The sequence below is a fragment of the Bombina bombina genome, chromosome 4 (assembly GCF_027579735.1).
Source record: "Bombina bombina isolate aBomBom1 chromosome 4, aBomBom1.pri, whole genome shotgun sequence".
NCBI classification, from domain to species: Eukaryota; Metazoa; Chordata; class Amphibia; order Anura; family Bombinatoridae; genus Bombina; species Bombina bombina.
In genome coordinates, this window is record NC_069502.1 from 291,829,242 (window position 1) to 291,856,304 (window position 27,063).

Genomic DNA, 27,063 nt, shown 5'->3' on the forward strand with positions numbered 1-27,063 from the left:
TTAGGGGTTAATAAATTTAATGTAGGTGGCGGCGGTGTAGGGGGTAGCAGATTAGGGGTTAATAAGTATAATGTAGGTGGCGGTGGCCTCCGGGAGCGGCGGTTTAGGGGTTAAACACTTTATTTAGTTGCAGCGAGGTCCGTGAGCGGCAGTTTAAGGGTTAATACATTTATTAGAGTTGCGGTGGGCTCCGGGAGCGGAGGTATAGGGGGTAAAACAGTATAGTATAGTGTGGGTGTTTAGTGACAGGGTACCAATAAAGCTGTGAAAAAGCCGAAGAGCAGCAAGATCGATGACTGTTAGTTAACAACAGTCCGCTGCTCATCGCACCGTACTTGGTTCGTGGCTTTTGACAGCTTTTTTGGTAATTTTGGAGATCGCGCGGCAGCGATGTTAGGCGATCTTAGGCGAGCGTATTGGTGCCGTAGAATGCAAGTAAGTTGACGGCTTGATAAATAGATGCCTATGTCTCTATATCATTAATATATAATTTAAAGAGACATATGTTTTCATGCTAATTAAATGCATGGAGGAGACAGGAGTTTAAGATTTTCAACTGGAGTCTTTAAACTAAGCTTTGTTAATGAAGAAGAAGAGCAATGTGTGCAGCACACTTCAAATCCTAATGCAATGCTTTCACTCACCCAGTATTCCACCTTAGCACTAGTGATGTCGCGAACAGTTCTGCCGCGAATAGTTCGCAGCGAACAGAGCATGTTTGCGTTTGCAGCGGACGGCGAACATATGCGATGTTCGATCCGCCCCCTATTCGTCATCATTGAGTGAACTTTGACCCTGTAACTCACAGTCACCAGACACATTCCAGCCAATCAGCACCAGACACTCCCTGCCAGACCCTCCCACCTCCTGGACAGCATCCATTTTAGATTCATTCGGAGCCTGCATTCTTAGTGAGAGGAGGGACAGTGTAGCTGCTGCTGATTTAATAGGGAAATCGATAGCTAGGCTAGTGTATTCAGTGTCCACTACAGTCCTGAAGGACTCATCTGATCTCTGCTGTAAGGACAGCACCCCAAAAAGCCCTTTTTAGGGCTAGAACATCAGTCTGCTTTTTTTTTTTTTTTCCCCTGTGTAATCTAATTGCAGCCTGCCTGCCAGCTCAGGCCCACAGCATATACTGTGCCCACTTGCCCAGTGCCACCACTCATATCTGGTGTAACAGTAGTGTACATTTAAAAAAAACAAAAAACTTTTTTTAATTTGAAATAATAGCAGTCATTTTCCTTCACACGTGTGCGTTTGAGGTCCTGCCAGGGCACAGTGTGACACCAGTGTAAGTCATATCTGCTAAAACAGTAGTGTACATTTAAAAAAAAAAAAAAACCTTTTTTTACTGTGAAATAATAGCAGTCAGTTTCCTTCACACGTGTGCGTTCCAGGTCCTGATAGGGCACAGTGTCACACCAGTGCAAGTCATATCTGCTAAAACAGTAGTGTACATTTAAAAAAAAAAAAAAACACACCTTTTTTTACTGTGAAATAATAGCAGTCAGTTTCCTTCACACGTGTGCATTTCAGGTCCTGCCAGGGCACAGTGTCACACCAGTGCAAGTCATATCTGCTAAAACAGTAGTGTACATACATTTTAAAAAAACAACCTTTTTTATTGTGAAATAATAGCAGTCAGTTTCCCTCACACGTGTGCGCTCCAGGTCCTGCCAGGGCACAGTGTCACACCAGTGCAAGTCATATCTACTAAAACAGTAGTGTACATACATTTAAAAAAAAAAAAAAACTTTTTTTACTGTAAAATAATAGCAGTCAGTTTCCCTTAAAAGTGTGCGTTCCAGGTCCTGCCAGGGCACAGTGTCACACCAGTGCAAGTCATATCTGCTAAAACAGTAGTGTACATTTAAAAAAAAAAAAAACCTTACACTATCTGAACGATACAACATCATACCTGATATTTTAAAGCACGTTATTCCAAACAATTTAGGAATGTTAGGTGATTTATGCCCTTTATGGATTAAAACCAGACTCTGCATCAACTATGTAATTTTCCATGGGAGTTTTGCCATGGATCCCCCTCCGGCATACCACAGTCCAGGTGTTAGTCCCCTTGAAACAACTTTTCCATCACTATTGTGGCCAGAAAGAGTCCCTGTGGGTTTTAAAATTCGCCTGCCTATTGAAGTCTATGGCGGTTCGCCCGGTTCGCCGGTTCGCGAACTTTTGCGGAAGTTCGCGTTCGCCGTTTGCGAACGCAAAATTTTAGGTTCGCGACATCACTACTTAGCACCAATGTCAGAGCATGGTGACTCCACTAGGGCTCAGACAAAAGCTAGTTTGTTACTCAGGAGTCCACCACTTATTCATCATTGGATGAAAAAGAAGATGTTTCGTTTATGAATAAAACCATTTTTAATATTTGATTGATGATATATATATATATAAAGCCCTCATAGTACAACTACCCAGGGCGGATTCAGTAAGTCATATAATAGCATATAGAAGGAGGCATTTTCCAGGAATAATGTGTTGGTCATATTTTTATTGAACATAATGGTGAAGAATATATAAGTCCGGGAGAGTGCTTCCCTATATGTATTATTTAGAAATACTATTTCCCAACCCCATTAAGGTATGGCATCTAGGTATTTCTCAGGAATCAGTAAACACTTGTCTGTTTGTAGTATTCATTTCATTCATGTCTATTGCACAAAAACTAAATGACTCTGTAATTGTTTGATTTTTTTTATTGTGAGTTGTTGGAGTTTTCAAACGCTTACTGATTCTAGATGACTGAACACAATACACCAAATATAATATGTGTACTATATATATAGAGCTCTTGTTGCTCACCTGGCACTTTCAGAAAGCTGGGTTTACATCCAATTAACAACAGAGAAACCTTGATGCAGCATTTAGCTAAATGATGATAGAAACAGGTGCCAAGTTATAAGCTTTTTATATGGTTCCTTTGCATACACCGATAAACGCTAGCCTTCAATCAGGTACATTCAAATGTAAACAATGGTGTCCCAGCTATTTGAAATCTTCTCAAATTATACAGAAAACAAAAGTGGATTGCATTTACCTTCTGCAGTGGTAAACATCACATGCCAGTGGCAAAGCTCACATGTCTTCATGGTTGGATCTAAATATACACTTTGGTGATATAGCTGAGATTTTATTTAAAATGTTAGTGCAGTTATTATTTGAATATGTTAAATGTGGGTAGCATCCTGTGCAGTTATTATTTGAATATGTTAAATGTGGGTAGCATCCTTTTCCTTGCTTATATCAGTGCATTTGAAGAGCAGATGTACAGCAAAATCCCGTAACTGTGATTCATATACTTTAAGTCAAGCTACTTTAACACACCCTCTTGTTCTAATCTTTTTCTACTCTCTGTAACATAGTAACATATTAACATAGTAGATGAGGTTGACTGAAGTCCATCAAGTTCAACCTATACAAATCTTAAATAATTACAAAAAGCTCCAGTTAAGCATAAATAATCCCCCTAAAAGGTGACCCATTTAATACTAGCAATCATATCCATGAATTTTGTTTCTAGACAGAAATGTATTCAAACAGTTTTTAAATGTATCTAGGGTATTGGCATTCACTACCTCCTTTGGTAATGAGTTGTACAATTTTATTGCTCTTATAGTGAAAAAACATTTCCGTTGCAGGAGATTAAATCTTTTTTCCTCCAACCTTAAATTGTGACCTCTTGTCACAAACAATTTTCTTGGAATAAACAGAGCTTCTGCCATCTCTGTATATGGGCCTTAAATATATTTATATAAAGTAATCATGTCACCTCTCAATCGCCTTTTTTCTAAAGAAAACAGGCCTAGTTTGGCTAGCCTCTCCTCATAGCTTAAATTCACCATTCTCCTTATTAGCTTTGTGGCCCTTCTCTGAATTTTTTCTAGTTCTGCAATATCTTTTTTTGCGATCGGTCCCCAGAACTGAACTCCAAACTCAAGGTGAGGTCTTACCAGGGATTTATATGGTGACAGCATTATGCTTTCTTAAAAAATACCCTTTTAACCTCAAGGGGAAGGTGGGAAAAAACTCGAGATGACAATCTCAGACCTTACTCCAGATAGACCTATGTACTGGATAAGGTAGTGCCTAATGCCGATTATAATGTATTAGAAAAGGAGAGAATAAGGACAGAGGCATTAATATGGCACACTTGGGGGATTGACATCTCATAACACCTACTCAATTTGTTATGAGATGTCAATCCCCCAAGTGTGCCATATTAATGCCTCTGTCCTTATTCTCTCCTTTTCTAAAGCATTATGCTTTCCTCTCTTGAATCAATGCCTCTTTTAATACATGCTAGTATCTTATTAGCCTTTGTAGCTGCTGCCCTGCATTGTGCACCCATCTTTTGCTTGTTATCTATTACTACTCCTAAATACCTTTCCTCCTATGTTTGGCTAAGCCTTGTCCCATTTAAATAATATGTTGCCTGCTTATTTTTACTTCCAAAATGTTTTCCCATATTAAATCATATTTTCCATTTACCTGCCCATACTTCTAATTTTTGCAGATCCCTTTGTAACAAACGTTCATCCTGCTCTGACCTAATGACCTTACTTAACTTAGTATCATCTGCAAAAATAGAGATTTCGCTATTTGCAAGCCCAACTATGTCAAAAGTTGAATTTCTGTGGAAAGTTGTAGTCCTGTTAATCAAGCAGACTTCTCTGCATTATTATGTGTTGACTGTCTGTCGCTTCTTTCTTCAGCCATCTCAGCTGGAACCCTGTAAATGCGCCATTTGCTAGTAGTGGTGGGGCTGTTGCTGGTTCAGATGTAGGGGATATTTATCAAAGCGTCAATACGCTCGGCAGACATTGCTGCCACGGATCCATATACGATGCCCTTATTTATAAAAACAGCAGAAATACACACGTCAAGTACGGCGTATTGTACTGTTGTTAACTAACAGTCATCGATGTCATGGTTATTCTGTTTTTTCCCAACTTTATTTATACCATTTCATTACTGTCCAAGCACATTTCTCTAAAGCTAATCTTTTATTTTTCTTAAATGTCCCTAAATTCCTGTCTTTCATATCTCCATGTTTATTTATACCACTATATGAATATAGTGTAAATTTATTATTATTATGAGCAGGAATAATTGCGAATATAACATGTCATCAGGGTATCATATGTATTTATTTGCAATCAAGTGATATTTTAAGAGCTGAGACAGTTTTCCTTCTGTACCTGTGTAACCCCTCCTGATTGCAATCTAGTTTTAAAAATCACCCCTACACAGGTGTTATAAAATGGGCTGGCATATAAGATGACATTTCTTACTGAAAAATAAATTCAAGAGAAGGAAGAAATACACTGAAAATAGCATGACAGTAAAGAGGTGATTTTAATTGCTGCTGTATCTGAATCATGACAGTTTAATGTTAGGTGGGCTATCCCTTTGAGCTATCAGTTTAAGATTATATTGAATCAAACATCAATTCGAATTTTAAAATCATTGTCTAAAATATTACACTGTGTGTCCTAATGTCAGCATCAATGATATACATACTTTCAAAGTATAATATACAATGTAACAAATGGCACTTAGAAGTTCTGATGAGTGATCAATGACACAAGTATCGAGCAATTTGATTCGTTAGTGATAGTTTAAAATGTATATTTGAATCAGATTGGCAGATGTCATAAATAATGTGATTATGCATATTCCAATCAAAAGTGGTTGAAAAATTCACTAGTGTGTGGGTTGTTTAGGAGTTTGCGTCATAATTGGTGCAAAAAAATATTGTGTCAAATTTGGGGCGAAGTGGAGAAAGGGACTTGTATTACATGGCTTAAACATGGTGCAAATGGATTTTTCCAAAAAAAATAAGAAGGAAGTTAGCTATATTATGTTGTGTATTTATTTCATTTTTATCTCTATATCTATTAGTGCAACAAGTTTGGGGCAAAACTTTTCAACACATTTGAATAAATAATATTGTCCCCTTACTTTGTAATGAGAGACAAAGTTGTAACATAATCCATAAGTAGTAATGTATTTTTCATTTTATCCCTATATCTACTAGTACACCAAATGGGGAGCAATAATATTGTTTGATTTAGAAAGGGTATACAATTTTAATAAAGTTTCTAATTTACTTTTATTATGTAATATACTTCATTACATTGATTTCTATGGCATCCGCGGCCTCAAGTGTGGCAGATTGAAAACTAGGTACGCTGGGTCGGAATATACGCGAGCATACCTGTTAAATGTTTGATAAATTGGGAAAAGGGTCAAATAGAATTGAATGTGAATTTGAAACATCTGTAATGATGCAAGCATCGATCTGCGTCGGATTGAGATTGCGGGAGCGTATATTTTGTCACACATTTTAACATTTGATGACCTTGAAGCTTTGTTAACTACGGCGGATCAATCTCGAGTCAAATACGACGCTGGATTCCAGCATATTATCATATGGCGCTTTGATAAATATCCCCCATAGTGTTAACCAGTGGAGGAAGAGCTGGTTAAGGCAAAGCAAGTACATATGAAGTCCAAAAAGAGCATCAGTACAGACATAATTTATGGAAGTGGTCACTGTATTTTTTGTTTTTTTTTACCTTCTTTCCTGCTCCTCCTATTAATATAATATAATCCAAATTCTTAATGTTGTAGAAAATTCGGATAATATATCATTCTTTCTCAAAGCTTCCATTTCTTCTGAAGCCTGTTATTTAGGCACCTCTTATTCTTCTAACTGCTCTTCTTCTCCACTATCCTCTCTTTCAGTCTCTCCCTCTCTTTCTTGTGTTTTTTTTACAGAAGCACAGAAGAAGACGCCATTGGTGGTACGCACAAAAACACGTCAGACCACGTTGCAAAACAACGCAAACAAAAGAGTTGGAGAAACAAAAGGAAAAGAAAAGCATCAGAAGAAGGGACATTTATAAATTGTGAACATCCCATATTTAAAGATGTTACCTTACCTAATAGCACTGATTATGATAATTTCAGTATTAGTAATCTTTCCTAACGACATGAGTGTATTATCCAAGGGATTAGGGTTTGCTCCATCTAGTAAATTCTCAAGCTTCAATACACTTCTAGACATTAATAAATATATTTGCAAGCTTGCTCTAAAAAGACTTTTTGCACTTACAAAGCCTAATGTAAATGATCATGAGATTGGTTTGTCCTCTAGCTGTATTTCTGATAAGAGTTCACATTTACCCTTTGCTGATTCACATATGGTTGCTACTCTTACAGATTTATACAGTGGAGATACTGATCCTGTGACACCTCAAGAGTTATCACGTCCAGAAAAAATTAAATCTAATTTTTATCCTATCCAATATAGAGGTCCCATCATCAAAAAATGGTGCAGGAAGATATTTTCAAACTGGATGAAATACTCACCAGTGGTGCAGCCACCTTTAACCTTACATATAGGGAACATCTTGCTATTAAAGGGCCACTAAACCCAAAATCTTTCTTTCATGATTCAGATAGAGAATAGAAATTTAAACAACATTACAATTTACTTCCATTATTTATTTTGCTTAATTTTCTAGATATCCTTAGTTGAAGAAAAAGCAATGCACATGGTGAGCCAATCACACAAGGCTTCTATGTGCAGCAACCAATCAGCAGCTAGTGAGCATATCTAGATATGCTTTTCATCAAAGAATATCAAGAGAATAAAACAAATTAGATAATATAAGTAAATTAGAAAGATTTTTAAAATTGCATTATCTTTCTAAATCATAAAAGAAAAAATGTGGGTGGCATGTCCCTTTAAATCCCTACAAGAAAATCCTAATATTGTCATTAAAAATGCGGATAAAGGTGTCAGCATAGTGGTGCTTGATAAAGAATACTATTTTCGTGAGGCTCATCGACATCTGTCAGATGCAAAAGTTTATAAAAAAAACTCCCATGCAATCCACTTAGTGAATATAAAAAAGATCTAGAACAGCTAGTATGTGAGGGAGTCACATTGGGACTCTTTAAGGAAAATGATGTTGACAATCTGGTCCCCAATGATCCATTGACACCCATCTTTTACCATGTCCCCAAGGTTCATAAGAATTACCATCAGCCCCCGGGTAGACCTATTGTGTTGGGGGTGAGCTCATTGTTTGAACCTTTGGGGGCATGGTTGGATGGCATACTTCAACCTATAGCAAGAAGACAACTGTCATACCTTAGAGATAGCACACATTTGCTACAATCTTTGGACTCTGTAATATGGGACAATAGTATCTCTTGGGTTGTTATTGCTATTTGTGCACTGTACACATGCATTTCCCAAAATCTTGGCATTCAGGCTGTAGAGTTCTTTTTGGAAAGAGAGTTGGATTTGGAGACTTGCATCAAACATTATATAGGAAATGTGCTGAGATTCTTACTCTCTCACAATTATTTTATGTTCGATGGGGGTTACTATAACCAAACCTGTGGTACTGCTATGGGGCAAAATTTGCCCCTGCATTCGCAAATCTATACGTGGGAACTTATACATGTGTACAGTGTTCAAAATACTTGGCTTGAGGACATTTTATTATATGTCCACTATATTGATGACCTTTTGGTCATCGTAAAGAGACTGTTGGACGACTTAGAGTTTAATAAATTTATGTTTTACATAAATAATAATAAACTTAACTTACAATTTACTGGTCAGTATAGTCGTTCAGAAGTTAATTATTTAGATTTGACTCTACAGATTTGTAACAATGAAATTGTAACCAATACATTTCGTAAATCCACGACTGGCAATACTATACTACATGCCACTTCTCAACATCCTTGCCATCTCATTAAAGCCATACCCAAAGGCCAATTTATCAGGCTAAGGAGGAATACGAAATTGGATCTAGTATATTATACACAGTCGCGGGAATTACAAAATAGACTAATCTGCCAAGGATACAAAAAAGGTCCTCTAGAGAAATATCGCAATGTAATAAAAACATACACCAATAATAATAAAAATAAGTGAAATCGACAAGTCTTGCGACACTAATATAGATCTTACATTCAAGAATTCAGTAGTATTTGCAACTGAATATTCTCAGCGGTATAATGCTATTGTAAAAAATACTCAGAAAACATATGCATATCCTTTTGGGAGATGACACTTTAAAACCGTATGTGGAAAATATAAAATGTGTTCCCAAAAAGGCAAGAACTTAAGCTCAGAGTCTCTCTCCTAGTATGGTACTGTCATGAACTCACCATTCCACCTTAAGAAACACAGTCACCAGTTCGCAATACCACCTTATTTCTCAATTAAGGATCCTTTCCTTCCCTATTTAACCTCCCATTACCCAAGGTTCTTTGCTGGTTTATTGAAGTGCTAAACTGAAGTCTCCAGCTCACAACCTTGCACCTTGTTTAAGAAAAGTTCCTTGTTTCCACAGCGTCTCCAAAACTACAAGCAGGGGATTTAACTAAGAGCCTCCTGCCGCATCCTGTGACATCAGCGCTGTCGGCGCAATTCCTCACTGCTTCTCTCAGCTGTCAGCAGGGCAGCTCCGCTCCAAACACCACTTGCCGAATTAGCAGCACAGATCCTCACCTCCTCAGTACCGGAGCCACTCAGCTTTGTTTCACACCGGACTGGTAAAGACCATATTGCTCTGTGAACCGTTACCTCTGCTCCTATTTAATCTCAGTGCCTCATGGAGATCTGTTACTAATTGTAATTCACAGCCTTTCAACTTGCATTGTACCTGTTGTTTAAACCAGTTATTGCTGTGCACTTTCTCTCCAGAGATTATCCTAAAGCATAGTAGCTAATACTTATTACTAACCTGTCTACATACCAATTGCTTATGATTTAAAATGCAAAGTTATACTATAGTGTCAAGCCTACTCTATTACCATAATACTGCTCATATTATTGGTGACTTCTTAGGCAATATTATTACAAATAATAAAGTTTAAGTTTCCTCGCTAGCAAACTGACTTCATTATTTGTCACATTACTTTAATTTACTAAAGCTAATAGACACACTTGAACTTATAGCTGCAGTTATCACTGCAGGTTTTGATATAATAAACCAGCCATAACATTTAAGATGGAGCCCTCTGATGTCACCCCTCAAATGCATAGCCTAAATCAGCGCCTTGACAATTTAACCCAGGCTTTCAGAGACCTACAGGTGGAAAACCAGAGTCTCAAGGCCTGCTTAAGGGAAGTTTTGTCAAATAGGAATGCTGGCAATGACCATCAGGCTGAACCTCAGGTGTCTTATCCAGAGAAATTTTCTGGTGATCGCTCCACTTTTAGTCAGTTCAGAAATGCTTGCATCCTACTTTTTGATTAAAAGCCTAGGACATATGCTACTGATGGGTGCAAGGTCCTTACAATTCTCTCCTATCTGCGGGGAGAACCTAGGGCCTGGGCAGACTCCTTCTATGAGTCCCAGGACCCAATACTCAATTCCTTGGATGCCTTTCTTAAGGCGTTGTCTAGTCTGTATGATGATCCGTACCACCAAATTACCGCCGAGGGTAAGCTCAGGTGCTTAAAACAGCTGAAATCACCTATAGAGGAGTAAATCACTCGTTTTAAGATCTGGGCCAGAGACTCCCTCTAGAATGAGGTGTCCCTCAAAAATCAATATCGCTTAGGCCTTTCAGATTAGATCAAAGACGAGCTATCCAGGATTGGCATACCATATCGCCTAGAGGACTTATACACCCTGACCACCACGATTGACCGCAGACTCAGGGAGAAGATGCAAGAAAGGAGTGCTTCAGCATTACCTATACGCCGGGTTCTCCAAACTCCACCTACTCCCACTCCATCTCCTGAGCAACCGATGGATATTAGTTTCCTAAGGGGTCCTCTCACCCCACAAGAGAAGACCAGACGTCGAACCCTTAATTTATGTATGTACTGTGCAAGGACTTACCACGCTGTTAAGGAATGTCCGTTACTTCTGAAGCAGAAGATAGGTAAGACACGCGCACAGAAACATTGTTTGCACACTAAAACAGCACCTACTGCCTACCTAACCATATCCCTATCGTTACAGTGGGACCATCACAGGATAAGCTGTAATGCAATCATCGACTCTGGCGCATGTACCAACTTCATAGATATACGTTTAGTTGAAATTAATAAAATTCCTTTTCTGTTTAAAAGCACACTTTTGCCTCTTAAAGTCATTGATGGGTCCCATTTAGCTTCAGGTCCTGTTTCTCAACAAACCGTTCCTTTACTTGTTACCACATCCTCTGGTCACACTGAGACTATTAGCTTTGACATTATCTCATCTCCCATCTACCCTATCGTTTTGGGTATCACTTGGCTCCAACTGCACCAACCCACATTTCATTGGGACACTCTTACTGTCTCTCTTTCCTCTGTCTACTGTTCTAGCACTTGTTTTCCAAACACTCATCTGCTTAACACGACTCCTTCCTCCATACCCACTCAGTATTCTGACTTCAGTGATGTATTTAACAAGACAGAGGCTGAGACATAGACCTGCTCCCAGGAGCAACCATACCATATGGCCACATCTATCCTCTATCCAGACAAGAACTACAACATCTAAAAAATTACATTAGCGACAATCTTAAAAAAGGCTTTATCCGGCCCTCTACATCACCTGCCGGAGCCGGCATATTTTTTGTTAAAAACAAGGATGGGTCCCTACGCCCGATAATTGATTACCGGGAATTGAACAAACGTACAAAAAAAAACAGGTACCCATTACCCCTCATCCCAGAATTGATTGAGAGGTTAAGAGGCGCAACTATTTTCACTAAATTGGATCTTAGAGGTGCCTATAACCTTGTTAGAATAAGGGCCGGTGACGAGTGGCTGACCGCTTTTAGGACCAGGTATGGTCTTTACGAGTATACGTTTATGCCATTCGGACTCTGCAATGCCCCGGCGACATTCCAGAACTTCATTAATGACATTTTCTGTGACATCCTAGACTCTTTCCTAGTAGTTTATCTTGATGACATCTTGATCTACTCACCCACTCTTACAGAACACATAACCCACGTCAGGCTAGTTCTATCCAGGCTTCAAAGTCATAGATTCTATGTCAAATTATGTCAAAGAAGTATCTTTTCTAGGTTATCGCATTAGCGAGAGTCAAATTAAGATGGAAGATAACAAAATATCTGCTATCTCTTCCTGGCCTAGACCCACCACTGTAAAAGAAGTGCAACGGTTTCTAGGTTTTGCAAATTTCTACAGACGTTTCATTCAGAACTTCGCTGCCATAACCAAACCACTTACTAGCTTGACCAGGACTAATACCCCTTTTGTTTGGACTCACCAGTCCCAGACAGCCTTTGACCATCTAAAATCTCGATTAATCACCTCACCTGTTCTGCATCTACCCAACACGAAGTCACAGTTTATCTTGGAAGTAGACGCATCAGACTATGCTATCAGCTCAATTCTTTCACAAAGCTCCTCACCTAACGACTCCATACATCCCGTACGCTACTTCTCCAGGCTTCTTACTCCAGCGGAGTTAAACTATCCTGTAGGGGAGAAGGAGTTACTGGCCATAAAGTCATCTTTTGACCAGTGGAGACATCTCCTGGAGGGAGCTGAACCACACATCATAATATATACAGACCATAAAAATCTACAATATCTCCAGACTAACCGTACACTTTCAGCTCGTCAGCTCTGTTGGAGCCTGTACTTCTCACGGTTCTCTTACACCATCACTTACCGTCCTGGCACAAGAAATGGAAAAGCCGATGCACTATCACGCAAGGATGCAAAGCCTATCACGGCCTCACCTCAAACAACTATTGTTCCAAAAACGTCTATTTTAGGATTCGTATCAAAAGATCTTGCAGATTTGAAGACTGCTACTGCTCCAACAAACAAGACTCCTGGGCATCATTCCTACCTCATGCTGAGTTCACATACAATAACACTAACAACTACTCCACTGGCTATTCACCTTTTTACATCAACAAGGGTCTACATCCACGTTTTCACCCTCTACCGCCTGCCGACACCCTGTGTCCTCAGGTCAATGACCTGATCAACTCCATTAAACAAACCTATACCTTAATGAGAGATAATATCAAGCACACGCAGGCCACTTAAAAGAGATCCTATGATCTTCGCCATCGCCCACACCCAGTCTATAAGATCGGGGATTTGGTTTGGCTGGCCACTAAGAACCTAAGGATACCCTCTCCTTGTAGAAAGTTTAACAAGCTTTTTGTTGGTCCTTTCCCAATTGTCGCTATACGAAACACAGTAACTGTCACTGTGCGACTCCCATCATCTTATCGGATTCACCCGACATTCCATGTATCTCTAATCAAGCCATGTAACACTTCTCCACCATTGCCAACCTCCACAGTAGTTTCACCCACACCAGATCCGGAATATGAAGTCCATTCCATAGTGGATTCCAGACGTTATCTGGGTGAACTGCAGTACCTCATCCATTGGTCGGGGTACGATTCCTCAGAGGATTCCTGGGAACCGGCCTCTAATGTTTCTGCAGATAGACTGGTGTCCTTATTCCATCGACAACACCCGGACCGGCCTGCACCTTGAAACCTCCTTGAGGTTTCTCTGACGGGGGCATGTGTCATGAACTCACCATTCCACCTTAAGAAACACAGACACCAGTTCGCAATACCACCTTATTTCTCAATTAAGGATCCTTTCCTTCCTTATTTAACCTCCCATTACCCAAGGTTCTTTGCTGGTTTATTGAAGTGCTAAACTGAAGTCTCCAGCTCACAACCTTGCACCTTGTTTAAGAAACGTTCCTTGTTTCCACAGCATCTCCAAAACTACAAGCAGGGAATTTAACTAGGAGCCTCCTGCCGCATCCTGTGACGTCAGCGCCATCGGCGCAATTCCTCACTGCTTCTCTCAGCTGTCAGCAGGGCAGCTCTGCTCCAAACACCACTTGCCGAATTAGCAGCACAGATCCTCACCTCCTTAGTACCGGAGCCACTCAGCTTTGTTTCACACCGGACTGGTAAAGACCGCAATCTGCTGGGAGATCAGGTTCTGTATACTTAAGGTAAATTACCATACTGCTCTGTGAACCGTTACCTCTGCTCCTATTTAATCTCAGTGCCTCATGGAGATCTGTTACTAATTGTAATTCACAGCCTTTCAACTTGCTTTGTACCTGTTGTTTAAACCAGTTATTGCTGTGCACTTTCTCTCCAGAGATTATCCTAAAGCATAGTAGCTAATACTTATTACTAACCTGTCTACATACCAATTGCTTATGATTTAAAATACAAGTTATACTATAGTGTCAAGCCTACTCTATTACCATAATACTGCTCATATTATTGGTGACTTCTTAGGCAATATTCTTAAAAGTAATAAAGTTTAAGTTTCCTCGCTAGCAAACTGACTTCATTATTTGTCACATTACTTTAATTTACTAAAGCTAATAGACACACTTGAACTTATAGCTGCAGTTATCACTGCAGGTTTTGACAGATACTCCATAATAAGGATTCAAAACAAAATTGGTTACATAAGAAAGGTAACTTAAAATATTGTAAACAAAATTGCCATATGTGCGCTAATGTGTCGCTGGGCAGCTATTTTATAAGCAGTTCCACTAAACAGCAGTTTGAGATAGATTTTTATGCAAACTGTGGTATCACATTTGTAATTTTCCTTCTTACTTGCAATATATGCCAGTGTCAATATACTGGTCAAACATCCAGAGAAATTAGAAAAAGGTTTGGGGAACACACCAGAGATGTAAAAAACTATAATAAGGACTCTGCTGTGGCTAATCATTTCAATGTGTATCTCTTCACTAATAAAGCAGATATGAGAATTTAAATAATTTATCAAGCTACTTTACCAATAAGAGGTGGGAATAGATACAAGATCTTAGAGAAAAAGGAATTGTATTGGATGTTGAAATTAAAAACTAGACTTCCTATGGGCATGGACAAGGAGTGTGACATCAATTATTTTATTGATAATTATTTATAAAAAAAAACACTCTTGTCATCTCCTCTATCTCTATTTGGAGATAGTTTCACTGGCCTATATTGTATATCCTTTGTCTAGATGAAAGTATAAATTTAGAGACAATAGTTCAATAATCTGTTGTAGAATTTCTTGTATACAATTCCTGATATTTTTGCTGTACATATTTGTAGATTTTCTTTCTAAAATGTTGGTTTATATATATATGTGTGTTAATTTGCATATATACATGTGTATGTGTATATATATATATATATATATATATATATATATATATATATATATCCCATTTGTTCTCTATGTGACAATTGTGAATATATGGATCTGTTTCTTTATGCACTCATCTGCCCATTTTTGTAGGGCTAACCTGCCTACCATTTTATGGTTCATTACTCTTATATATTGGCTGATTTTTAGCCTATTACTTGCAGGTTGTACCTATAAAAGAGGGCTCACTGTGTGCAATAGCTATGTCTATGAATAAGCGCCACTAGGGGGCACGAAACGCGTCAGACTCCATGCTTGCTGTCTGTCAGCTTATATTTGGATTTACAAGAGCACTCATCTTATGCTGATTTTATTGACTTTTTTTGTATCAATACATTTTTTATTTTTTATGCTAACAATCCCCTAGCAATGCCTGCTCTGTTCTTCCTTTCATTTCTTCCTCTAGCCTAACACTATCCTTAAAGAAGAGATCTTTACTTTATGTATAACATATTCCCTACGCGGATCACAGAATCTTAGATCTTAGACTTTTGTGTAAAGCTTGTTGAATTTTGTTGGTTAATTCATACAAATGTATGGTCATTTACTTTAAACGCCAGTGTAAAAATAATTGGCTTTATTTCATTAGTTAATTTTATTTTTAAACACATTTCCTTCTTTTGCTATAAATTTAGCTTCTTCCAAACAGTTAAATACATGGTCAAAATTGCACTGCTGGAGCATCTTCATTCGGCTTCAGATAAAGATACAGCTGGTGAAATATACTCACAAATGTCTTTCTCATTTTCTCACCAGCAATATCTTCATCTGGAGTAGCACTGGAACACAGCTTTGACTATGTACTTGACATGTGCTCTTCACATAATAAAATGTAAATTTAAATATAAAATGTTCTGACAAAATGTAGTATTTCCCTTTTTATACTTGAACGTCTCTTAAAAAAAGGAAAATTGGCAGGTCCTCACTATATATAAAATCTGCTCCGAGGACAGTGACAGGTGGGGAGTTTGACTGGGGCGGTTCACCTGTCAAAGCGTAACACAGGTGTCCTAAGGCGAGCTCAGGGAGGACAGAAACCTCCCGCAGAGCAGAAGGGTACTTAGAGGACCAGATAATACCAAATAAACAATTGTATGTATTTGGTCACCTAAAATATGCCCAAAAATACAAATAATCAGGAATGCCCTATGTAATAAATGTGTTTTTAACTTTTTGTGAGAGTTTTGCAAACTTTTATTTTCTCAGCAGGTGTTTACATTTGTATTAGATCCTGAAGTAACTTATCAGTGGATTTCCATGATCTTCCTGTGGATAAAGGAAGGGTTGAAACCTAAGCTAAAATGTCAAATGTCCAAAAACAGTGCTGGATGAACCCACTAAACAAAACAGCCAGATGGAAGTAGTGAACAGAATGTTTGATAACCTACTTGCTTTAGTTGTAGAAATGTGAATTCTAGCACAAAGAACAAGAAGTCACTACATTTTAAAATACCTGGTTTAAATTTATATCATTAAATGATAATTAAAAGTTAGAAAATAAAATATTTTTATTGAAATAGTAAAATGTTCTGAAATAACAAAAAAATAGGTATATTTCAGGGCTTATAGTTATATAAATAAAAGATAACCAAAAAATGGGTTAATAAATAACATTCTTATATATTAAACAACGAGATGCATACATTACAAAGTGCACAAGAAAAAATCGTAATTTAAAAATCTTTCAAAACAAATAATTGAACCATTCATACAAAAATATGTAGGGAAAATTTGTGTTATTAAGGTGCATCAAAATTCATAACGAAATTGTTCACCAAAAATGTTTTATCAAAAACTTAAAATAAGACCATTAGTAGTATGATTATGAGTTCGTAAAGCAGCCTCATTAAAGTAGAAAACAGACAAAATTCTATGATTCATACTGTTTATTGTAATCAGCAACAAAATGCATTAGTAGTTATTAATAAAAAAAATTTTATTGGCAAGTAGTTCTTGGGAAACATTTGGCTCAACAGTGTACTCTTTATACCTCCAGGGGGCGCTTCATGGTTTACAGATTATTGCATTAAACCAAACTGACTAGGTAAATATTAACATGTATCATATACCTGAAAGAAACATTATACTTAAAAAGTTCATATTTTCAAATACATTACAAGTATATTATATACAAAATGAATAATTTCTTAAATGTACAATAAAAATAACAATCATATGCAATATGTGCAGTAAAATTTATTTTTAAATAGCATAATTTTAAAAGAGAACATATTTCTAACCAACTTTATTATAATACCACTAACAACAGTAAAAAAACAAGTCATGATATGGAAGAGTGGATGATAAAAAGCAATTTCACTACACAAAGCCTTACATAATAATTACATGAGACCAGAAGAGAGTTTATATGACAAAGATATTATTTGCAAAAAGCACAAAAAAAATCAGTGCAATATAGGTAAGATTTTGTAAAAAAAAAAAAGCAACCATGATGTATGAATAATGCATTAAATCAAGTTCTCAATGTGTTAATAGGATTAAAAAGATCTCAAGAGTGATGTATTTTATTTACTTAAAATATCCAAGTATTAAGAATACTGACCACAATGTGGTTTCCAAATGTATTTTTTTTCTTCAAATTAAATATTGTGGTATTTCTCAAAACATATGCATATACAAGTTTTAATCTAAAAAGAAATATATCACTATCTTAATTGTGGGTATATCAGTACATCTGTAATAGAGGAAACAATAATGTAAAATATGTCACTTAAATATTTCTCAGTTATGCTGTCTTATGATAAAGCTATTGATATAAACGTTGTCATCAATGTCTGGTCCTTCTAAAGAAAAAGTAATGTCACCGACATAAATGTCCTTATTTGAAAATAATATATTTAAAAAGAAGATAAATATACGGGCATCATAAACATAATAAACATTATGCATATATATATTTATTTGTTTATATATATATATATATATATATATATATATATATATATATATATGTGTGTGTGTGTGTTTGAGTGCACATATGTATTTATGCATTTATATGTGTGAAGTAAACTGTATAGGTTAAAAAAAAATCAACAAAATATATAAAAACACATTAAAATAAAGTATTACACATATATACACATGTATATCTATATCTATATAAATACATATGTATATATAATTACATAAAAATATAGTGCATTGGAGCCCTTTGCAGTCAAGTAGATGAAAACATGTAAAATTATGTTTATGCAATATTCATATTTTATTAAGTGTTTAACTAAGTATTCAATATAAATATTTCACATCCCAATGTTTTTCACATAATGGAATATGTTCTAAGTATTATCGTCTACATATATAGGTATAAATATACATTTTACCTAAAAAAAGAAAAAGAAATGTCACTGATATGGATGTCCTAATATGAATCTAATATCAATAAAAAGAAGATACATATATGGACATCATAAACATAATAAACATTAACCAGAATTATCGAATTTAACAAATTAGGTGGATCATTAATGTATGTGTATGATTATTTTAAGCATTCAATCTGAAATAGTTTATTGATATATTAAGGGGACAGTAAAGTCACAATGAAAATTTGATTCTGATAAGACGTGCAATTTTAAACAACTTTCCAATTAGCAACCATTATCAAATTACATGGTTCTCTTGTTATCCTTTGTTCATGAGTATTCCTAGGCATGGTCAGGAGCAGCAGTGTGCTCCTGGGAGCTAGCTGGTGATTGGTGGCAGCACATAAATGCCTCTAATTGGGCTAGATTATGAGTGGCAAGCTAACTGTTGCAAAAAGGGGTTTATCCCGGGTGTTTGCACTTCTCGGATGTAGCAAGCATATAACAAGTTGAACGTAAATGCATTCGCTTGAGCGCAATTTAATTTAACTTGCATCAGCATAGCGTAACTTAAAAACTCTGGTTAACTGTCACACTCGACTAAAAGTTGCACAAAACACATACAAAAATACATTTAATAGTACGGTTACATTCATAATAACACTGTCTGATAAAAATTATCACCAAAAAAAATATTGCGTATAAAAGTTATAAGGGCTCAAAGATATGAGGCCTCAGGTGTTAGTAAAAAAAAAGGCATGCAAAGGGCTTTAACATAGGGATACATACATATAAATATATGTATATGTATATATGTGTGCACATATGTATTTATATGTGTATATTTGTGTTTATAGACATATATACACATATAAACACATAATACATATTTATACATAAATAGACATATAAATGCAAAAGGCATTGGAGCCTTTTGCAGTCAAGTGGCTGAAAACATGTAAAATCATATTTATGCAATATTCAAATTTAATACAGTATTTAACTATGTATTTGATGTAAATATTTCACATTCCAATGTTCTTCACATAAGGGAATATGTACTAAGCATTATTATTACATAGATATTCCTATATATAATCAGTATATATCTATACCTTTATATATCTCAACTGACGGTTGACACCCACTTGTCATAAACTAAATCTTAGCAAGTAGTTGATGCTCAGGGGTATGATTATACAATTATTACTAAAAAAAGAGAAAATCCCAGAAAGAATACGGTTAAAACCAATTTCCCCTAGGATCCAGCATAACCCTATCTGGCACAAAACCTTAATTAATAGTCAAATATATAAATCAGTAAAGCATTCAACAAACCAACAGTGCAAGGATTCAATCTTATGCTTTTAATCAATTATTGACTCTTAACACGGTCAAATAAATACAAAAAGCCATCCATGGGGCATGGCTAGGAAGCAGCCATGGCTGGTCGCAAATTATGAAGTTCCCAGATGACTCCTAGTAATCTGCAGATTATCCTAGAAGATTTTTATCATCCTACTTCACAATTACGAAATCCAATTATTTTACATATAGACATTTCTATTGATGCTGATATAATCTACATATGCCAACTGGGACCTGATCTAGCCTGATGTGGGCCTAGGTGGAGGCTTACATCGCAACTCTCATCTATCCCCCCCTTGGTACTCCGGGCCAAAAAACACCTAAGCTGCTGTTGAAGTACATACATCATAGTCTTCATCATGATGGAAACCTATATGCCTTTACGAGCCCTCTTGCAGGATCTTGACCGCAAGCTAGATAACAATTTTAAAACCCTCATCATAACGGTAAGGAGGGCCGGATGGGAGGAAAACAATGGCATATCCGATTTTCATGCAGCTGAGACCTTACCATCAGATCAGCCAATAGAGCCCCTACCAGAACATTTCTGGGATCATAAGAGAGCCACAGAACTTTCTACGCCTAACTCACCTCCAATGGAGATAGCTGAGACAGCTGAGTGCGGCTATGGCCTAGCGGAGCCAGTGTTGAAAAGCTGCAGAGAATCGCTCCAACAACTACCCTGTCCTAGTATGTTGATAGGAAGGAGTCGTTCACCTCCGGTGTCTGGTTTGGGAAGGGCGGTTGACTTCCATGATAGGATACCTCCGAGAACTCTCTCCTCATCTGAGAATCCGGGGGGTGGTACAGCTACCCAGCTGGAGAGTTCCAGAGCTGGGCTTGGTCACTACTCATAATTACCTGTCTCGGCTCCCACACAATGCATATTTGGAACAGCCTACAATGAGCCGACAGGTAGCAGCTACACCCTAAAATGTCTCTTCACAGAGTTTTACACTTCCAACTCCCATCCTCATTTTTTCTGCCTGCCACCGCAGAATAGGTGTTGGATGACTCTCATTATTTATAGTTAGAGGACAGTTATTCTGCAATTGCCTGGACTCTAACTGATCTCTGCCCAGCAGAAAGAACTTAAAGAGAGATTATTGCATAGGGTTATCTTACTGTGCCTATCAAAATTTCATATGCACAGTAGTATGTAAAGAGATTTCTGTAGAATGTATATTACATAGGTCGTCCCATTTTAGGTTCTCTCTTTACCCATTGCAAGGAAAAAACTACTTCTAAATGTATTAAGATATTTCACCCACATTAATGCATTACCAAAGATAGCTATTAGGAATGTTTTCTGAATATTCAGAAGAAAAAGCCAGGGGCATATTATGGCCTAGGCCAACAAGGCCGGTGCCTTATGCGACAAATTTGGGGGGGCGGCAGATTTGGGGGAGAAGAAAAGTGCGTCAGTATTCCCTCCCAAACAGCGCTGGTGCTACAGGGTTTTTTGGCGGTATTTTGTTATTTAAAAATACTGTGACACCAATGAGTAGTTTTCTTTTGTGATGTCATGCAATGTCGCATTTCCTGGTCCCGCCTCCTCCTCGTGTAGTTTCATTTTGCCTACAGCGGCCAGCCGGTTAGTATTGGTCTGAAGCCGGGAGGCCAGGGGCGTATTATGGCCTAGGCCAAGAAGGCCGGTGCCTAGAGCGACAAATTTGGGTGGGCAGCAGATTTGGGGGAGAAGAAAAGTGTGTCAGTATTCCCTCCCAAACAGGGCTGGTGCTACAGGGTTTTTTGGTGGTATTTTGTTATTTAAAAATACTGTGACACCAATGAGTAGTTTGCTTTCGTGATGTCATGCAATGTTGCGTTTCCTGGTCCCGCCTATTCCTTGTGTAGTTTTATTTTGCCTACAGTGGCCAGCTGGTTAGTATCGGGCTGAAGCCGGGAGGTGTAACCGTACTCAGGTATGCCGTATCTACCCGTGGGCTCCTGCACACTCTATGGTAGTTGTATCCTGTGGGAGCTGCTTTCAATGTCAAGCAGCAGCGGAGACTAGATGTGTTCAGAATTTCAGCAAGCACACGGTAAGATTTTGCCTGGGTCATGTGGAGGATAGATGAATGGGGAACGCTGTAACAGATGTGATGGAAGATAATTGGTCACATATGTATTTGTTTTGCCCTTTAACAAGGTGTGAGCTATATTGATTCAGCCCTGACTCTAAAGTGTTAAAAAAATGCACAGCTATGCTAGATTAATCCTTAGTACCATCACGGTTAAATCTACAGGAAACCACTGTTATTTTTAGCATCATTTGAAATAGACTGCTGTTTGTTATATCATTTTGGTAGGGAATTCATTTTGTTTCTACTTAACAACTTCCTCCTCACCTAAATTGAATTGAGGAAATCCTATGTTTATTTCCTAGGAAGCAACCTGATCCTTTTTATTTTATTGCAACATCTTATTACATTTGATTTGTGTAAACTGTCATTACATGTCTTGCTGTACTAGGTTTGCATTTATGTTAATACATTCTCAACCAAATATTTAATTGATATATAGATCTATTAAGGTATAATGGACTTGTGCTCCTCCCCAGTGCAATAATCCTGCATGCCTTCGATTTTAACTCTCTTTGTGCTGGCAGCATGGTAGGAAAATAGCATAAATTACCATAAATATAAATATAATCTAATACGACTATTGTGATTTGGATGCTCCAGTTTGGTCATTTGTATAGTTATATAAAAAAGGAAATAACAATGCTGTGCTATATAGATTTAGCTTAGGCTATATTATATCTGGACTGGAGCCATCTCAGTCTGCAGGAATCCTCACAGTAACCCTGCTATGCTGTGTATGTAACCAGGGCAAGTTTTATTTGCAGCATTTGAACTTCAGTATATTCATGTTAATTATCTATATAATTAATACTTCCTGCTCAGTGGGGAATCAGTCCTTAGGGTGCAGGAATATAGACTATTGTTGCCCCTAGCAACCTAGGGATGTAATATTTAATAATAATAAAAAGCCTTCTTGGATTGCATCTTTAGCTTTATTATCAATAAATGAGTATATTTACTTTTATTCCAATGTGTGGGGAATACAGATAGAGACTGTGAACTCTTAAATCCTTTCACCAAAAATAAATTATTGTTAGTTGAGTAGTATGAAGTATTTATTTAATACTACAGTATATATATATATATATATATATATATATATATATATATATATGAGTCACTCTGCATATGCATTTAGTTTTAAATCAACCCACCTGAGTGAATGCAAACCCTACTACTTAAAAAGACATACAAAAAAAAAAAAGTTACACACTTACCAAACAAATATTATGGCTAAAAAAAGACTAAAACCTGGGGGATGGGGCAGCAGAATTTTGAGTGCCTAGGGCAGTACAAAACCTAAATGCGCCACTGGAAAAAGCACATAGATAGGGGCTTTATTCCTTCCAGAAAACCTAGCCTCCTTTATGTTCAGGTGTCATCAAGTATGGTAATGACGTTAAAACAATTAGTGAGCTAGTTAAGCTACTTAGGCCTCAACGTACGTATCCATATCTAGGCTAATCTCACTACATAGCGTTTGTTTGTGGTGTACTCTAGATGAACTACATTTGCCTATAAACTCACATGGTCAAATCCTTATATAACACTAACCGGAGTTTATCTTGTCTAACTATAGGCCTCCTGGCTGTTGTGAGTACAAGTCTTTATTCATTCAATTATCCCCTCCCTGTGAGCATGATTTAAAGGCTTGGATGGCTTTGCAACCTGGTGAGCACCTAAACAAATAAATGTATTGACCACTGGTACTTCATAAGAGCCGGAGCTGTATATATAACTGTGTTGTACTCTCCTTATAAGGAATAAGATACAATAACTTATATCCAACCAGACTAGGAAATTTAAAGAGACAGTCAAGTCCAAAAAAAACTTTCATGTTTCAAATAGGGCATGTAATTTTAAACAACTTTCCAATTTACTTTTATCACCAATTTTGCTTTGTACTCTTGGCATTCTTAGTTGAAAGCTAAACCTAGGAGGTTCATATGCTAATTTCTTAGACCTTGAAGGCCTTCTCTAATCTAAATGCATTTTGATAGTTTTTCACCACTAGAGGGCATTATTTCACGTGTTTCATATAGATAACATTGAGCTCATGCACGTGAATTTACCATGGAGACAGCTCTGATTGACTAAAATGCAAGTCTGTCAAAAGAACTGAATTAAGGGCACAGTCTGCTGAGGCTTAGATTCAAGACAATTACAGAGGTAAAACGTGTATAATTATAACTATGTTGGTTATGCAAAACTGGGGAACGGGTAATTAAGGGATTATCTATCTTTTAAAACAACAAAAATTCTGGTGTTAACTGTCCCTTTAAGCCCTAACTTAACACTTCTGTGGTTGCTTGGCAAGTTGCTAGGTGACCTCTGCTATAAATCCAAATTATAAGCTCATTTCGCACTATATCTACATATTTCTATAGGGGACTGACTACATGAGTTACCTTATATTTTGTTTAGTCCCTATCTAATAAGTTGCCCTACATATTGCATCAGAATAGGGAATACAAGCAGTATATCTTTGAATTGAGTATATGCGTATCTGTGTATATGCATATGTTCATTCATACTTTTACACACTAGTGCTAACACATCCACTAACACATCTCATTTTAAACAGGCCACAGGATCCTATGGCTTACTATGTCATATGTACATACTACAATGCGTTTGTTCGGGCCTTATGTAACCTCCCCCAGAGGTCTAGATTCTGCAGGAGTTTTACCCAAGTTTCTTTCTAAACCTTATAATCTTTTTACATAAGACTAATCCATAAGAATATCACATTAAAGGATATTTTGTTGTATGTTCCTATATCAGATAATATCTGCGTAACAGTACTAAGGTTCATAAGTGACCACATCACTTCAAGCGGTGCTTACCCGCTGAAAAACTATTTTGAACTTAATATAAGTTTATATTTACTATTATATTTTCAATTCTACTAAGTGTCATTGGGCCCAATAGGGTCTTTGATATGACTACCATTTCCATCAGTTTTTCCTACATCAAAGGGTCCATATGGGACCAGCTAACTAGTCATTTATGAAAACCATTAAATACATAAAATGGGGAAGGGGAAAGCCATCCAAAAAAGTTCACATTTTTCTATCTATTTTGTCCTTTGTAGATTACAATGTTAGGCCAAAGATTTCTTGGAGCATCCTATTGATATCCTTCTGGAGTAGATAAATTCCATATATTCTGACAACAGCAGATATAAAAAGGCATACAGGGAACACAGTTACTTCCATGAATAAAATGAAATAGTCCAAGGACATGTAGTACACTCACTCACACTTCTGTACTGATAACTTTACCAACCCAAGTTTATTAAAAAGTTAATCGAGAATATCTGTTAGATTCAATGTGGATAACACCACTACTTGTACTCATGGAGTAGATGCTTCTCTATGGTTCTTATACATACATTGCTGGTTACTCATGGCTCACTTTGTAGCCCGCTTCACTGCTCTTTGCTCCATAAGTCAGTTACTGCATAGCTTGACTTGGTATATACGGATCCACATGTGGCGAGATGTAACAGCAGCCATTTCCTCGCTGCACTTTAAGGCCCAGACTTGAAGTTCCCAGACTCGGCTCATCAAAGCAAAGGTTCAGTAGAATCTTGATCTCTCTAAAGTCCTCTTAGAATGATGTTATAGCAGCCCCCTATGTGCGTTTCACATCTCACTGTGCTTGAAAAAACCCATGCAATTAGTGGTTTACGCATTTCTCTTGGGTGGCACTGTAGCAACAATGTTTGCATGATTTATGTATGTCACATTAACTGACTCACTGTGCTCAAAGTAAAAAATAATCTAAACCGAATATATTACAGTTTGAAAGTAAAAAGTAAGTGCACGAGCTAAAAACTCATGCGCTCTTACTTCAGAATTTCAGATACTGCGACCCGACACTAACTTCTTATCCCCATAAACTTTTATGGGTTGGGCTATTAAAAAAAATAAAAAATAACAGTAATCACACACACACTTTAAAATCCTATGATCTTTATATAGAAGAAGTTTTATTTTTATTTTTAAATATATATATATTTACACTCAGTTTGTACTTAGAATTTATGAGGATGTTTGGTTCCCAATAATAATAACTCTTATTTGCAGGATGATGAACATGGGCTATTATGATATTTTCTACATACCCAGATGAGGCGGTGCTGGGTGACCAACTGTACGTTTGCTACATAATGCTCTCTGAACTTTGCAAGCAGCGAATACGGCTGCTATATGATAATGAGGATGTTAACTCCTGATAATACAATCAGAGGGGCTAATGTTTATATATATCGATGACAGGTTTGTTTAAATGTAATGATGACGGTCGGTTCGTGTAAGCACAATTTCTTGTGATACTTTCTATACGCCCAGTATGGGCAGTACTATGGAGGGAGAGATGAACACAAGCGACACACCCCCTGTTGTACAGTTGTAATCTAATGCTCTTTTGGGTCTATTGGCAGTTGATTTGGCTGCCAGATGTTATAACCGTGAGCACACATTTCTATAGGATTAACAGGATGGGTATTAGAATATAATGTGAATGATATTTTTACGTGATCTCATGTCGTAATATGGAGGGGTGTGACAAGGTTGTCAGCTCCCTAATGGTTGCTCACTAAGTTTGTTTACACTTCCCTTAACTCTTTTAATAAAACTGCTGATATGGGATCAAGGCTGATCAACCCTGATGACTATCTTGATTATATTATTTTTTCACTATACATCTGTTCACATTGCGAATTTCACAATATTTGATGATTTTTTAACACTTAACGATGTGTATAAATCAAGCAGATGATGTCACTAATTGAATATGCACTAGGACAGCTCAGATTGGCTAAATTGTAGTGGGAGGGTCACAAAGATTTATAAAAGGCTTGGTTTGTTCACTTGTTGTTTGTCAGAGGAAGGGACCGTTTGTGTCCCGAAATGTCACATTCAAGAATACACTTGTTGTCACAGTCGGCTGAAGTTCAGTGAGTGCTTATTTCAAAATAGTATCACTGAGTTTTATAGCACCCTGGCAGTTGTGGACGGATGGTGAGAGTGCACACACCTGGACTGTA